At 38.9% G+C, this 12864-nt stretch overlaps 4 non-coding genes and 9 pseudogenes across 4 annotated transcripts; all 13 read left to right on the forward strand.

Moving 5' to 3' along the window:
• The first annotated feature begins 1166 nt into the window (after positions 1-1166).
• On the forward strand, positions 1167-1285 carry LOC127936262 (uncharacterized; annotated as a pseudogene).
• A 1065-nt stretch (positions 1286-2350) lies between these two features.
• LOC127937481 (uncharacterized) lies at positions 2351-2469 on the forward strand (annotated as a pseudogene).
• Positions 2470-3395: 926 nt separating this feature from the next.
• LOC127937276 (uncharacterized) lies at positions 3396-3514 on the forward strand (annotated as a pseudogene).
• A 780-nt stretch (positions 3515-4294) lies between these two features.
• LOC127936603 (uncharacterized) lies at positions 4295-4413 on the forward strand (annotated as a pseudogene).
• A 1753-nt stretch (positions 4414-6166) lies between these two features.
• LOC127937774 (5S ribosomal RNA) lies at positions 6167-6285 on the forward strand. Its single transcript, XR_008148553.1, has one exon. It is a non-coding gene; the product is annotated as a 5S ribosomal RNA (ribosomal RNA).
• Positions 6286-6781: 496 nt separating this feature from the next.
• Positions 6782-6900, forward strand: LOC127936903 (uncharacterized; annotated as a pseudogene).
• Positions 6901-7400: 500 nt separating this feature from the next.
• On the forward strand, positions 7401-7519 carry LOC127937775 (5S ribosomal RNA). Its single transcript, XR_008148554.1, has one exon. It is a non-coding gene; the product is annotated as a 5S ribosomal RNA (ribosomal RNA).
• A 780-nt stretch (positions 7520-8299) lies between these two features.
• Positions 8300-8418, forward strand: LOC127937776 (5S ribosomal RNA). The gene has a single exon (XR_008148555.1). It is a non-coding gene; the product is annotated as a 5S ribosomal RNA (ribosomal RNA).
• Positions 8419-8914: 496 nt separating this feature from the next.
• LOC127936905 (uncharacterized) lies at positions 8915-9033 on the forward strand (annotated as a pseudogene).
• A 500-nt stretch (positions 9034-9533) lies between these two features.
• Positions 9534-9652, forward strand: LOC127937777 (5S ribosomal RNA). The gene has a single exon (XR_008148556.1). It is a non-coding gene; the product is annotated as a 5S ribosomal RNA (ribosomal RNA).
• A 1058-nt stretch (positions 9653-10710) lies between these two features.
• On the forward strand, positions 10711-10829 carry LOC127937482 (uncharacterized; annotated as a pseudogene).
• Positions 10830-11609: 780 nt separating this feature from the next.
• Positions 11610-11728, forward strand: LOC127937831 (uncharacterized; annotated as a pseudogene).
• Positions 11729-12371: 643 nt separating this feature from the next.
• Positions 12372-12490, forward strand: LOC127936604 (uncharacterized; annotated as a pseudogene).
• Positions 12491-12864: the final 374 nt, after the last annotated feature.

Raw genomic sequence — 12864 nt, forward strand, 5'->3', positions numbered from 1 at the left:
AAAAATAGAGTCAATGCCCGATCTCTGAATATAAGCAGGTTTGCGCCAGGTTAGTACATGGATGGGAGACTGCCTGGGAATACCAGGTGCTTTAAATGTTTGGATATTTTTCATGAATTATATAATAATCTTGCAAAAAAAAAAAAAAAAAAAAAAAAGAGTCAATGCCCGATCTCTGAATCTTAGCAGGTTTAGGTCTGGTTAGTACTTGGATGAGAGACCGCCAAGGAATACCAGGTGCTTTAAGCTTTTGGAATTTTTTCACTTAGTATATAATAATTTTGCCAAAAAATAGAGTCAATGCCCGATCTCTGAATATAAGCAGGTTTGCGCCAGGTTAGTACAAGGATGGGAGACTGCCTGGGAATACCAGGTGCTTTAAATGTTTGGATATTTTTCACGAATTATATAATAATCTTGCAAAAAAAAAAAAGAGTCAATGCCCGATCACTGAATTTTAGCAGGTTTAGGTCTAGTTAGTACTTGAATGAGAGACCGCCAAGGAATACCAGGTGCTTTAAGCTTTTGGAATTTTTTCACTTAGTATATAATAAATTTGGCAAAAAATAGAGTCAATGCCCGATCTCTGAATATAAGCAGGTTTGCGCCAGGTTAGTACATGGATGGGAGACTGCCTGGGAATACCAGGTGCTTTAAATTTTTGGATATTTTTCACGAATTATATAATAATCTGGCAAAAAAAAAAAAAAAAGAGTCAGTGCCCGATCTCTGAATCTTAGCAGGTTTAGATCTGGTTAGTACTTGGATGAGAGACCGCCAAGGAATACCAGGTGCTTTAAGCTTTTGGAATTTTTTCACTTAGTATATAATAAATTTGGCAAAAAATAGAGTCAGTGCCCGATCTCTGAATATAAGCAGGTTTGGGCCAGGTTAGTACATGGATGGGAGACTGCCTGGGAATACCAGGTGCTTTAAATTTTTGGATATTTTTCACAAATTATATAATAATCTTGCAAAAAAAAAAAAAATAGAGTCAATGCCCGATCTCTGAATCTTAGCAGGTTTAGGTCTGGTTAGTACTTGGATGAGAGACCGCCTAGGAATACCAGGTGCTTTAAGCTTTTGGGGTTTCTTTCCTACTTTTATAATGTACTGGCGAGTAGATTGGCTGATCTTTAAATAGCCTTCTCTTTGCAGCAGTCTTCGCTTATGGCCATACCAGCCTGGCTATGCCCGATCTTGTCTGATCTCGTAAGCTAAGCAGGTTTGGGCCTGGTTAGTGCCTGGATGGGAGACCGCCTGGGAATGCCAGGTACTGTAAGCTTTTTTGAAATTTTTCACTTAGTATATAATAATTTTGCCAAAAAATAGAGTCAATGCCCGATCTCTGAATATAAGCAGGTTTGCGCCAGGTTAGTACATGGATGGGAGACTGCCTGGGAATATCAGGTGCTTTAAATTTTTGGATATTTTTCACGAATTATATAATAATCTTGCAAAAAAAAAAAAAAAAAAGAGTCAATGCCCGATCTCTGAATCTTAGCAGGTTTAGGTCTGGTTAGTACTTGGATGAGAGACCGCCAAGGAATACCAGGTGCTTTAAGCTTTTGGAATTTTTTCACTTAGTATATAATAAATTTGGCAAAAAATAGAGTCAGTGCCCGATCTCTGAATATAAGCAGGTTTGGGCCAGGTTAGTACATGGATGGGAGACTGCCTGGGAATACCAGGTGCTTTAAATTTTTGGATATTTTTCACGAATTATATAATAATCTTGCAAAAAAAAAAAAAAGAGTCAATGCCCGATCTCTGAATCTTAGCAGGTTTAGGTCTGGTTAGTACTTGGATGAGAGACCGCCAAGGAATACCAGGTGCTTTAAGCTTTTGGAATTTTTTCACTTAGTATATAATAAATTTGGCAAAAAATAGAGTCAATGCCCGATCTCTGAATATAAGCAGGTTTGGGCCAGGTTAATACATGGATGGGAGACTGCCTGGGAATACCAGGTGCTTTAAATTTTTGGATATTTTTCACGAATTATATAATAATCTTGCAAAAAAAAAAAAAGAAAAAAAAAGAGTCAATGCCCGATCTCTGAATCTTAGCAGGTTTAGGTCTGGTTAGTACTTGGATGAGAGACCGCCAAGGAATACCAGGTGCTTTAAGCTTTTGGAATTTTTTCACTTAGTATATAATAAATTTGGCAAAAAATAGAGTCAATGCCCGATCTCTGAATATAAGCAGGTTTGGGCCAGGTTAGTACTTGGATGAGAGACCGCCTAGGAATACCAGGTGCTTTAAGCTTTTGGGGTTTCTTTCCTACTTTTATAATGTACTGGCGAGTAGATTGGCTGATCTTTAAATAGCCTTCTCTTTGCAGCAGTCTTCGCTTATGGCCATACCAGCCTGGCTATGCCCGATCTTGTCTGATCTCGTAAGCCAAGCAGGTTTGTGCCTGGTTAGTGCCTGGATGGGAGACCGCCTGGGAATGCCAGGTACTGTAAGCTTTTTTGAAATTTTTCACTTAGTATATAATAATTTTGCCAAAAAATAGAGTCAATGCCCGATCTCTGAATATAAGCAGGTTTGCGCCAGGTTAGTACATGGATGGGAGACTGCCTGGGAATACCAGGTGCTTTAAATGTTTGGATATTTTTCACGAATTATATAATAATCTTGCAAAAAAAAAAAAGAGTCAATGCCCGATCTCTGAATTTTAGCAGGTTTAGGTCTAGTTAGTACTTGGATGAGAGACCGCCAAGGAATACCAGGTGCTTTAAGCTTTTGAAATTTTTCACTTAGTATATAATAATTTTGCCAAAAAATAGAGTCAATGCCCGATCTCTGAATATAAGCAGGTTTGCGCCAGGTTAGTACATGGATGGGAGACTGCCTGGGAATACCAGGTGCTTTAAATGTTTGGATATTTTTCACGAATTATATAATAATCTTGCAAAAAAAAAAAAAAAAAAAAAAAGAGTCAATGCCCGATCTCTGAATCTTAGCAGGTTTAGGTCTGGTTAGTACTTGGATGAGAGACCGCCAAGGAATACCAGGTGCTTTAAGCTTTTGGAATTTTTTCACTTAGTATATAATAAATTTGGCAAAAAATAGAGTCAGTGCCCGATCTCTGAATATAAGCAGGTTTGGGCCAGGTTAGTACATGGATGGGAGACTGCCTGGGAATACCAGGTGCTTTAAATTTTTGGATATTTTTCACAAATTATATAATAATCTTGCAAAAAAAAAAAATAAATAGAGTCAATGCCCGATCTCTGAATCTTAGCAGGTTTAGGTCTGGTTAGTACTTGGATGAGAGACCGCCTAGGAATACCAGGTGCTTTAAGCTTTTGGGGTTTCTTTCCTACTTTTATAATGTACTGGCGAGTAGATTGGCTGATCTTTAAATAGCCTTCTCTTTGCAGCAGTCTTCGCTTATGGCCATACCAGCCTGGCTATGCCTGATCTTGTCTGATCTCGTAAGCTAAGCAGGTTTGGTCCTGGTTAGTGCCTGGATGGGAGACCGCCTGGGAATGCCAGGTACTGTAAGCTTTTTTGAAATTTTTCACTTAGTATATAATAATTTTGCCAAAAAATAGAGTCAATGCCCGATCTCTGAATATAAGCAGGTTTACGCCAGGTTAGTACATGGATGGGAGACTGCCTGGGAATACCAGGTGCTTTAAATGTTTGGATATTTTTCACGAATTATATAATAATCTTGCAAAAAAAAAAAAAAAGAGTCAATGCCCGATCTCTGAATCTTAGCAGGTTTAGGTCTGGTTAGTACTTGGATGAGAGACCGCCAAGGAATACCAGGTGCTTTAAGCTTTTGGAATTTTTTCACTTAGTATATAATAAATTTGGCAAAAAATAGAGTCAATGCCCGATCTCTGAATATAAGCAGGTTTGGGCCAGGTTAGTACATGGATGGGAGACTGCCTGGGAATACCAGGTGCTTTAATTTTTTGGATATTTTTCACGAATTATATAATAATCTGGCAAAAAAAAAAAAAAAAAAGAGTCAATGCCCGATCTCTGAATCTTAGCAGGTTTAGGTCTGGTTAGTACTTGGATGAGAGACCGCCAAGGAATACCAGGTGCTTTAAGCTTTTGGAATTTTTTCACTTAGTATATAATAAATTTGCCAAAAAATAAAGTCAATGCCCGATCTCTGAATATAAGCAGGTTTGGGCCAGGTTAGTACTTGGATGAGAGACCGCCTAGGAATACCAGGTGCTTTAAGCTTTTGGGGTTTCTTTCCTACTTTTATAATGTACAGGCGAGTAGATTGGCTGATCTTTAAATAGCCTTCTCTTTGCAGCAGTCTTCGCTTATGGCCATACCAGCCTGGCTATGCCCGATCTTGTCTGATCTCGTAAGCTAAGCAGGTTTGGGCCTGGTTAGTGCCTGGATGGGAGACCGCCTGGGAATACCAGGTACTCTAAGCTTTTTTGAAATTTTTCACTTAGTATATAATAATTTTGCCAAAAAATAGAGTCAATGCCCGATCTCTGAATATAAGCAGGTTTGCGCCAGGTTAGTACATGGATGGGAGACTGCCTGGGAATACCAGGTGCTTTAAATGTTTGGATATTTTTCATGAATTATATAATAATCTTGCAAAAAAAAAAAAAAAAAAAAAAAAAAGAGTCAATGCCCGATCTCTGAATCTTAGCAGGTTTAGGTCTGGTTAGTACTTGGATGAGAGACCGCCAAGGAATACCAGGTGCTTTAAGCTTTTGGAATTTTTTCACTTAGTATATAATAATTTTGCCAAAAAATAGAGTCAATGCCCGATCTCTGAATATAAGCAGGTTTGCGCCAGGTTAGTACATGGATGGGAGACTGCCTGGGAATACCAGGTGCTTTAAATGTTTGGATATTTTTCACGAATTATATAATAATCTTGCAAAAAAAAAAAAGAGTCAATGCCCGATCACTGAATTTTAGCAGGTTTAGGTCTAGTTAGTACTTGAATGAGAGACCGCCAAGGAATACCAGGTGCTTTAAGCTTTTGGAATTTTTTCACTTAGTATATAATAAATTTGGCAAAAAATAGAGTCAATGCCCGATCTCTGAATATAAGCAGGTTTGCGCCAGGTTAGTACATGGATGGGAGACTGCCTGGGAATACCAGGTGCTTTAAATTTTTGGATATTTTTCACGAATTATATAATAATCTGGCAAAAAAAAAAAAAAAAGAGTCAGTGCCCGATCTCTGAATCTTAGCAGGTTTAGATCTGGTTAGTACTTGGATGAGAGACCGCCAAGGAATACCAGGTGCTTTAAGCTTTTGGAATTTTTTCACTTAGTATATAATAAATTTGGCAAAAAATAGAGTCAGTGCCCGATCTCTGAATATAAGCAGGTTTGGGCCAGGTTAGTACATGGACGGGAGACCGCCTGGGAATGCCAGGTGCTTTAAGCTTTTGGAATTTTTTCACTTAGTATATAATAATTTTGCCAAAAAATAGAGTCAATGCCCGATCTCTGAATATAAGCAGGTTTGCGCCAGGTTAGTACATGGATGGGAGACTGCCTGGGAATACCAGGTGCTTTAAATGTTTGGATATTTTTCACGAATTATATAATAATCTTGCAAAAAAAAAAAAGAGTCAATGCCCGATCACTGAATTTTAGCAGGTTTAGGTCTGGTTAGTACTTGGATGAGAGACCGCCAAGGAATACCAGGTGCTTTAAGCTTTTGGAATTTTTTCACTTAGTATATAATAAATTTGGCAAAAAATAGAGTCAGTGCCCGATCTCTGAATATAAGCAGGTTTGGGCCAGGTTAGTACATGGATGGGAGACTGCCTGGGAATACCAGGTGCTTTAAATGTTTGGATATTTTTTACGAATTATATAATAATCTTGCAACAAAAAAAAAAAAGAGTCAATGCCCGATCTCTGAATCTTAGCAGGTTTAGATCTGGTTAGTACTTGGATGAGAGACCGCCAAGGAATACCAGGTGCTTTAAGCTTTTGGAATTTTTTCACTTAGTATATAATAAATTTGGCAAAAAATAGAGTCAATGCCCGATCTCTGAATATAAGCAGGTTTGGGCCAGGTTAGTAATTGGATGAGAGACCGCCTAGGAATACCAGGTGCTTTAAGATTTTGGGGTTTCTTTCCTACTTTTATAATGTACTGGCGAGTAGATTGGCTGATCTTTAAATAGCCTTCTCTTTGCAGCAGTCTTCGCTTATGGCCATACCAGCCTGGCTATGCCCGATCTTGTCTGATCTCGGAAGCTAAGCAGGTTTGGGCCTGGTTAGTGCCTGGATGGGAGACCGCCTGGGAATACCAGGTACTGTAAGCTTTTTTGAAATTTTTCACTTAGTATATAATAATTTTGCCAAAAAATAGAGTCAATGCCCGATCTCTGAATATAAGCAGGTTTGCGCCAGGTTAGTACATGGATGGGAGACTGCCTGGGAATATCAGGTGCTTTAAATTTTTGGATATTTTTCACGAATTATATAATAATCTTGCAAAAAAAAAAAAGAGTCAATGCCCGATCTCTGAATCTTAGCAGGTTTAGGTCTGGTTAGTACTTGGATGAGAGACCGCCAAGGAATACCAGGTGCTTTAAGCTTTTGGAATTTTTTCACTTAGTATATAATAAATTTGGCAAAAAATAGAGTCAGTGCCCGATCTCTGAATCTTAGCAGGTTTAGGTCTTGTTAGTACTTGGATGAGAGACTGCCTGGGAATACCAGGTGCTTTAAGCTTTTGGGGTTTCTTTCCTACTCTTATAATGTACTGGCGAGTAGATTGGCTGATCTTTAAATAGCCTTCTCTTTGCAGCAGTCTTCGCTTATGGCCATACCAGCCTGGCTATGCCCGATCTTGTCTGATCTCGTAAGCTAAGCAGGTTTGGGCCTGGTTAGTGCCTGGATGGGAGACCACCTGGGAATACCAGGTACTCTAAGTTTTTTGAAATTTTTCACTTAGTATATAATAATTTTGCCAAAAAATAGAGTCAATGCCCGATCTCTGAATATAAGCAGGTTTGCGCCAGGTTAGTACATGGATGGGAGACTGCCTGGGAATACCAGGTGCTTTAAATGTTTGGATATTTTTCACGAATTATATAATAATCTTGCAACAAAAAAAAAAAAAAGAGTCAATGCCCGATCTCTGAATCTTAGCAGGTTTAGATCTGGTTAGTACTTGGATGAGAGACCGCCAAGGAATACCAGGTGCTTTAAGCTTTTGGAATTTTTTCACTTAGTATATAATAAATTTGGCAAAAAATAGAGTCAATGCACGATCTCTGAATATAAGCAGGTTTGGGCCAGGTTAGTAATTGGATGAGAGACCGCCTAGGAATACCAGGTGCTTTAAGATTTTGGGGTTTCTTTCCTACTTTTATAATGTACTGGCGAGTAGATTGGCTGATCTTTAAATAGCCTTCTCTTTGCAGCAGTCTTCGCTTATGGCCATACCAGCCTGGCTATGCCCGATCTTGTCTGATCTCGGAAGCTAAGCAGGTTTGGGCCTGGTTAGTGCCTGGATGGGAGACCGCCTGGGAATACCAGGTACTGTAAGCTTTTTTGAAATTTTTCACTTAGTATATAATAATTTTGCCAAAAAATAGAGTCAATGCCCGATCTCTGAATATAAGCAGGTTTGCGCCAGGTTAGTACATGGATGGGAGACTGCCTGGGAATATCAGGTGCTTTAAATTTTTGGATATTTTTCACGAATTATATAATAATCTTGAAAAAAAAAAAAAAAAAAAGAGTCAATGCCCGATCTCTGAATCTTAGCAGGTTTAGGTCTGGTTAGTACTTGGATGAGAGACCGCCAAGGAATACCAGGTGCTTTAAGCTTTTGGAATTTTTTCACTTAGTATATAATAAATTTGGCAAAAAATAGAGTCAGTGCCCGATCTCTGAATATAAGCAGGTTTGGGCCAGGTTAGTACATGGATGGGAGACTGCCTGGGAATACCAGGTGCTTTAAATGTTTGGATATTTTTTACGAATTATATAATAATCTTGCAACAAAAAAAAAAAAGAGTCAATGCCCGATCTCTGAATCTTAGCAGGTTTAGATCTGGTTAGTACTTGGATGAGAGACCGCCAAGGAATACCAGGTGCTTTAAGCTTTTGGAATTTTTTCACTTAGTATATAATAAATTTGGCAAAAAATAGAGTCAATGCCCGATCTCTGAATATAAGCAGGTTTGGGCCAGGTTAGTAATTGGATGAGAGACCGCCTAGGAATACCAGGTGCTTTAAGATTTTGGGGTTTCTTTCCTACTTTTATAATGTACTGGCGAGTAGATTGGCTGATCTTTAAATAGCCTTCTCTTTGCAGCAGTCTTCGCTTATGGCCATACCAGCCTGGCTATGCCCGATCTTGTCTGATCTCGGAAGCTAAGCAGGTTTGGGCCTGGTTAGTGCCTGGATGGGAGACCGCCTGGGAATACCAGGTACTGTAAGCTTTTTTGAAATTTTTCACTTAGTATATAATAATTTTGCCAAAAAATAGAGTCAATGCCCGATCTCTGAATATAAGCAGGTTTGCGCCAGGTTAGTACATGGATGGGAGACTGCCTGGGAATATCAGGTGCTTTAAATTTTTGGATATTTTTCACGAATTATATAATAATCTTGCAAAAAAAAAAAAGAGTCAATGCCCGATCTCTGAATCTTAGCAGGTTTAGGTCTGGTTAGTACTTGGATGAGAGACCGCCAAGGAATACCAGGTGCTTTAAGCTTTTGGAATTTTTTCACTTAGTATATAATAAATTTGGCAAAAAATAGAGTCAGTGCCCGATCTCTGAATCTTAGCAGGTTTAGGTCTTGTTAGTACTTGGATGAGAGACTGCCTGGGAATACCAGGTGCTTTAAGCTTTTGGGGTTTCTTTCCTACTCTTATAATGTACTGGCGAGTAGATTGGCTGATCTTTAAATAGCCTTCTCTTTGCAGCAGTCTTCGCTTATGGCCATACCAGCCTGGCTATGCCCGATCTTGTCTGATCTCGTAAGCTAAGCAGGTTTGGGCCTGGTTAGTGCCTGGATGGGAGACCACCTGGGAATACCAGGTACTCTAAGTTTTTTGAAATTTTTCACTTAGTATATAATAATTTTGCCAAAAAATAGAGTCAATGCCCGATCTCTGAATATAAGCAGGTTTGCGCCAGGTTAGTACATGGATGGGAGACTGCCTGGGAATACCAGGTGCTTTAAATGTTTGGATATTTTTCACGAATTATATAATAATCTTGCAACAAAAAAAAAAAAAAGAGTCAATGCCCGATCTCTGAATCTTAGCAGGTTTAGATCTGGTTAGTACTTGGATGAGAGACCGCCAAGGAATACCAGGTGCTTTAAGCTTTTGGAATTTTTTCACTTAGTATATAATAAATTTGGCAAAAAATAGAGTCAATGCACGATCTCTGAATATAAGCAGGTTTGGGCCAGGTTAGTAATTGGATGAGAGACCGCCTAGGAATACCAGGTGCTTTAAGATTTTGGGGTTTCTTTCCTACTTTTATAATGTACTGGCGAGTAGATTGGCTGATCTTTAAATAGCCTTCTCTTTGCAGCAGTCTTCGCTTATGGCCATACCAGCCTGGCTATGCCCGATCTTGTCTGATCTCGGAAGCTAAGCAGGTTTGGGCCTGGTTAGTGCCTGGATGGGAGACCGCCTGGGAATACCAGGTACTGTAAGCTTTTTTGAAATTTTTCACTTAGTATATAATAATTTTGCCAAAAAATAGAGTCAATGCCCGATCTCTGAATATAAGCAGGTTTGCGCCAGGTTAGTACATGGATGGGAGACTGCCTGGGAATATCAGGTGCTTTAAATTTTTGGATATTTTTCACGAATTATATAATAATCTTGAAAAAAAAAAAAAAAAAAAGAGTCAATGCCCGATCTCTGAATCTTAGCAGGTTTAGGTCTGGTTAGTACTTGGATGAGAGACCGCCAAGGAATACCAGGTGCTTTAAGCTTTTGGAATTTTTTCACTTAGTATATAATAAATTTGGCAAAAAATAGAGTCAGTGCCCGATCTCTGAATATAAGCAGGTTTGGGCCAGGTTAGTACATGGATGGGAGACTGCCTGGGAATACCAGGTGCTTTAAATTTTTGGATATTTTTCACGAATTATATAATAATCTTGCAAAAAAAAAAAAAGAGTCAATGCCCGATCTCTGAATCTTAGCAGGTTTAGGTCTGGTTAGTACTTGGATGAGAGACCGCCAAGGAATACCAGGTGCTTTAAGCTTTTGGAATTTTTTCACTTAGTATATAATAAATTTGGCAAAAAATAGAGTCAATGCCCGATCTCTGAATATAAGCAGGTTTGGGCCAGGTTAATACATGGATGGGAGACTGCCTGGGAATACCAGGTGCTTTAAATTTTTGGATATTTTTCACGAATTATATAATAATCTTGCAAAAAAAAAAAAAAAAAGAGTCAATGCCCGATCTCTGAATCTTAGCAGGTTTAGGTCTGGTTAGTACTTGGATGAGAGACCGCCAAGGAATACCAGGTGCTTTAAGCTTTTGGAATTTTTTCACTTAGTATATAATAAATTTGGCAAAAAATAGAGTCAATGCCCGATCTCTGAATATAAGCAGGTTTGGGCCAGGTTAGTACTTGGATGAGAGACCGCCTAGGAATACCAGGTGCTTTAAGCTTTTGGGGTTTCTTTCCTACTTTTATAATGTACTGGCGAGTAGATTGGCTGATCTTTAAATAGCCTTCTCTTTGCAGCAGTCTTCGCTTATGGCCATACCAGCCTGGCTATGCCCGATCTTGTCTGATCTCGTAAGCCAAGCAGGTTTGTGCCTGGTTAGTGCCTGGATGGGAGACCGCCTGGGAATGCCAGGTACTGTAAGCTTTTTTGAAATTTTTCACTTAGTATATAATAATTTTGCCAAAAAATAGAGTCAATGCCCGATCTCTGAATATAAGCAGGTTTGCGCCAGGTTAGTACATGGATGGGAGACTGCCTGGGAATACCAGGTGCTTTAAATGTTTGGATATTTTTCACGAATTATATAATAATCTTGCAAAAAAAAAAAAGAGTCAATGCCCGATCTCTGAATTTTAGCAGGTTTAGGTCTAGTTAGTACTTGGATGAGAGACCGCCAAGGAATACCAGGTGCTTTAAGCTTTTGAAATTTTTCACTTAGTATATAATAATTTTGCCAAAAAATAGAGTCAATGCCCGATCTCTGAATATAAGCAGGTTTGCGCCAGGTTAGTACATGGATGGGAGACTGCCTGGGAATACCAGGTGCTTTAAATGTTTGGATATTTTTCACGAATTATATAATAATCTTGCAAAAAAAAAAAAAAAAAAAAAAGAGTCAATGCCCGATCTCTGAATCTTAGCAGGTTTAGGTCTGGTTAGTACTTGGATGAGAGACCGCCAAGGAATACCAGGTGCTTTAAGCTTTTGGAATTTTTTCACTTAGTATATAATAAATTTGGCAAAAAATAGAGTCAATGCCCGATCTCTGAATATAAGCAGGTTTGGGCCAGGTTAGTAATTGGATGAGAGACCGCCTAGGAATAGCAGGTGCTTTAAGCTTTTGGGGTTTCTTTCCTACTTTTATAATGTACTGGCGAGTAGATTGGCTGATCTTTAAATAGCCTTCTCTTTGCAGCAGTCTTCGCTTATGGCCATACCAGCCTGGCTATGCCCGATCTTGTCTGATCTCGGAAGCTAAGCAGGTTTGGGCCTGGTTAGTGCCTGGATGGGAGACCGCCTGGGAATACCAGGTACTGTTAGCTTTTTTGAAATTTTTCACTTAGTATATAATAATTTTGCCAAAAAATAGAGTCAATGCCCGATCTCTGAATATAAGCAGGTTTGCGCCAGGTTAGTACATGGATGGGAGACTGCCTGGGAATATCAGGTGCTTTAAATTTTTGGATATTTTTCACGAATTATATAATAATCTTGCAAAAAAAAAAAAAAGAGTCAATGCCCGATCTCTGAATCTTAGTAGGTTTAGGTCTGGTTAGTACTTGGATGAGAGACCGCCAAGGAATACCAGGTGCTTTAAGCTTTTGGAATTTTTTCACTTAGTATATAATAAATTTGGCAAAAAATAGAGTCAATGCCCGATCTCTGAATATAAGCAGGTTTGGGCCAGGTTAGTACATGGATGGGAGACTGCCTGGGAATACCAGGTGCTTTAAATTTTTGGATATTTTTCACGAATTATATAATAATCTGGCAAAAAAAAAAAAAAAAAAGAGTCAATGCCCGATCTCTGAATCTTAGCAGGTTTAGGTCTGGTTAGTACTTGGATGAGAGACCGCCAAGGAATACCAGGTGCTTTAAGCTTTTGGGGTTTCTTTCCTACTTTTATAATGTACTGGCGAGTAGATTGGCTGATCTTTAAATAGCCTTCTCTTTGCAGCAGTCTTCGCTTATGGCCATACCAGCCTGGCTATGCCCGATCTTGTCTGATCTCGTAAGCTAAGCAGGTTTGGGCCTGGTTAGTGCCTGGATGGGAGACCGCCTGGGAATACCAGGTACTCTAAGCTTTTTTGAAATTTTTCACTTAGTATATAATAATTTTGCCAAAAAATAGAGTCAATGCCCGATCTCTGAATATAAGCAGGTTTGCGCCAGGTTAGTACATGGATGGGAGACTGCCTGGGAATACCAGGTGCTTTAAATGTTTGGATATTTTTCATGAATTATATAATAATCTTGCAAAAAAAAAAAAAAAAAAAAAAAAGAGTCAATGCCCGATCTCTGAATCTTAGCAGGTTTAGGTCTGGTTAGTACTTGGATGAGAGACCGCCAAGGAATACCAGGTGCTTTAAGCTTTTGGAATTTTTTCACTTAGTATATAATAATTTTGCCAAAAAATAGAGTCAATGCCCGATCTCTGAATATAAGCAGGTTTGCGCCA

This window comes from Carassius gibelio, chromosome A19, assembly GCF_023724105.1.
Source record: "Carassius gibelio isolate Cgi1373 ecotype wild population from Czech Republic chromosome A19, carGib1.2-hapl.c, whole genome shotgun sequence".
NCBI lineage: Eukaryota > Metazoa > Chordata > Actinopteri > Cypriniformes > Cyprinidae > Carassius > Carassius gibelio.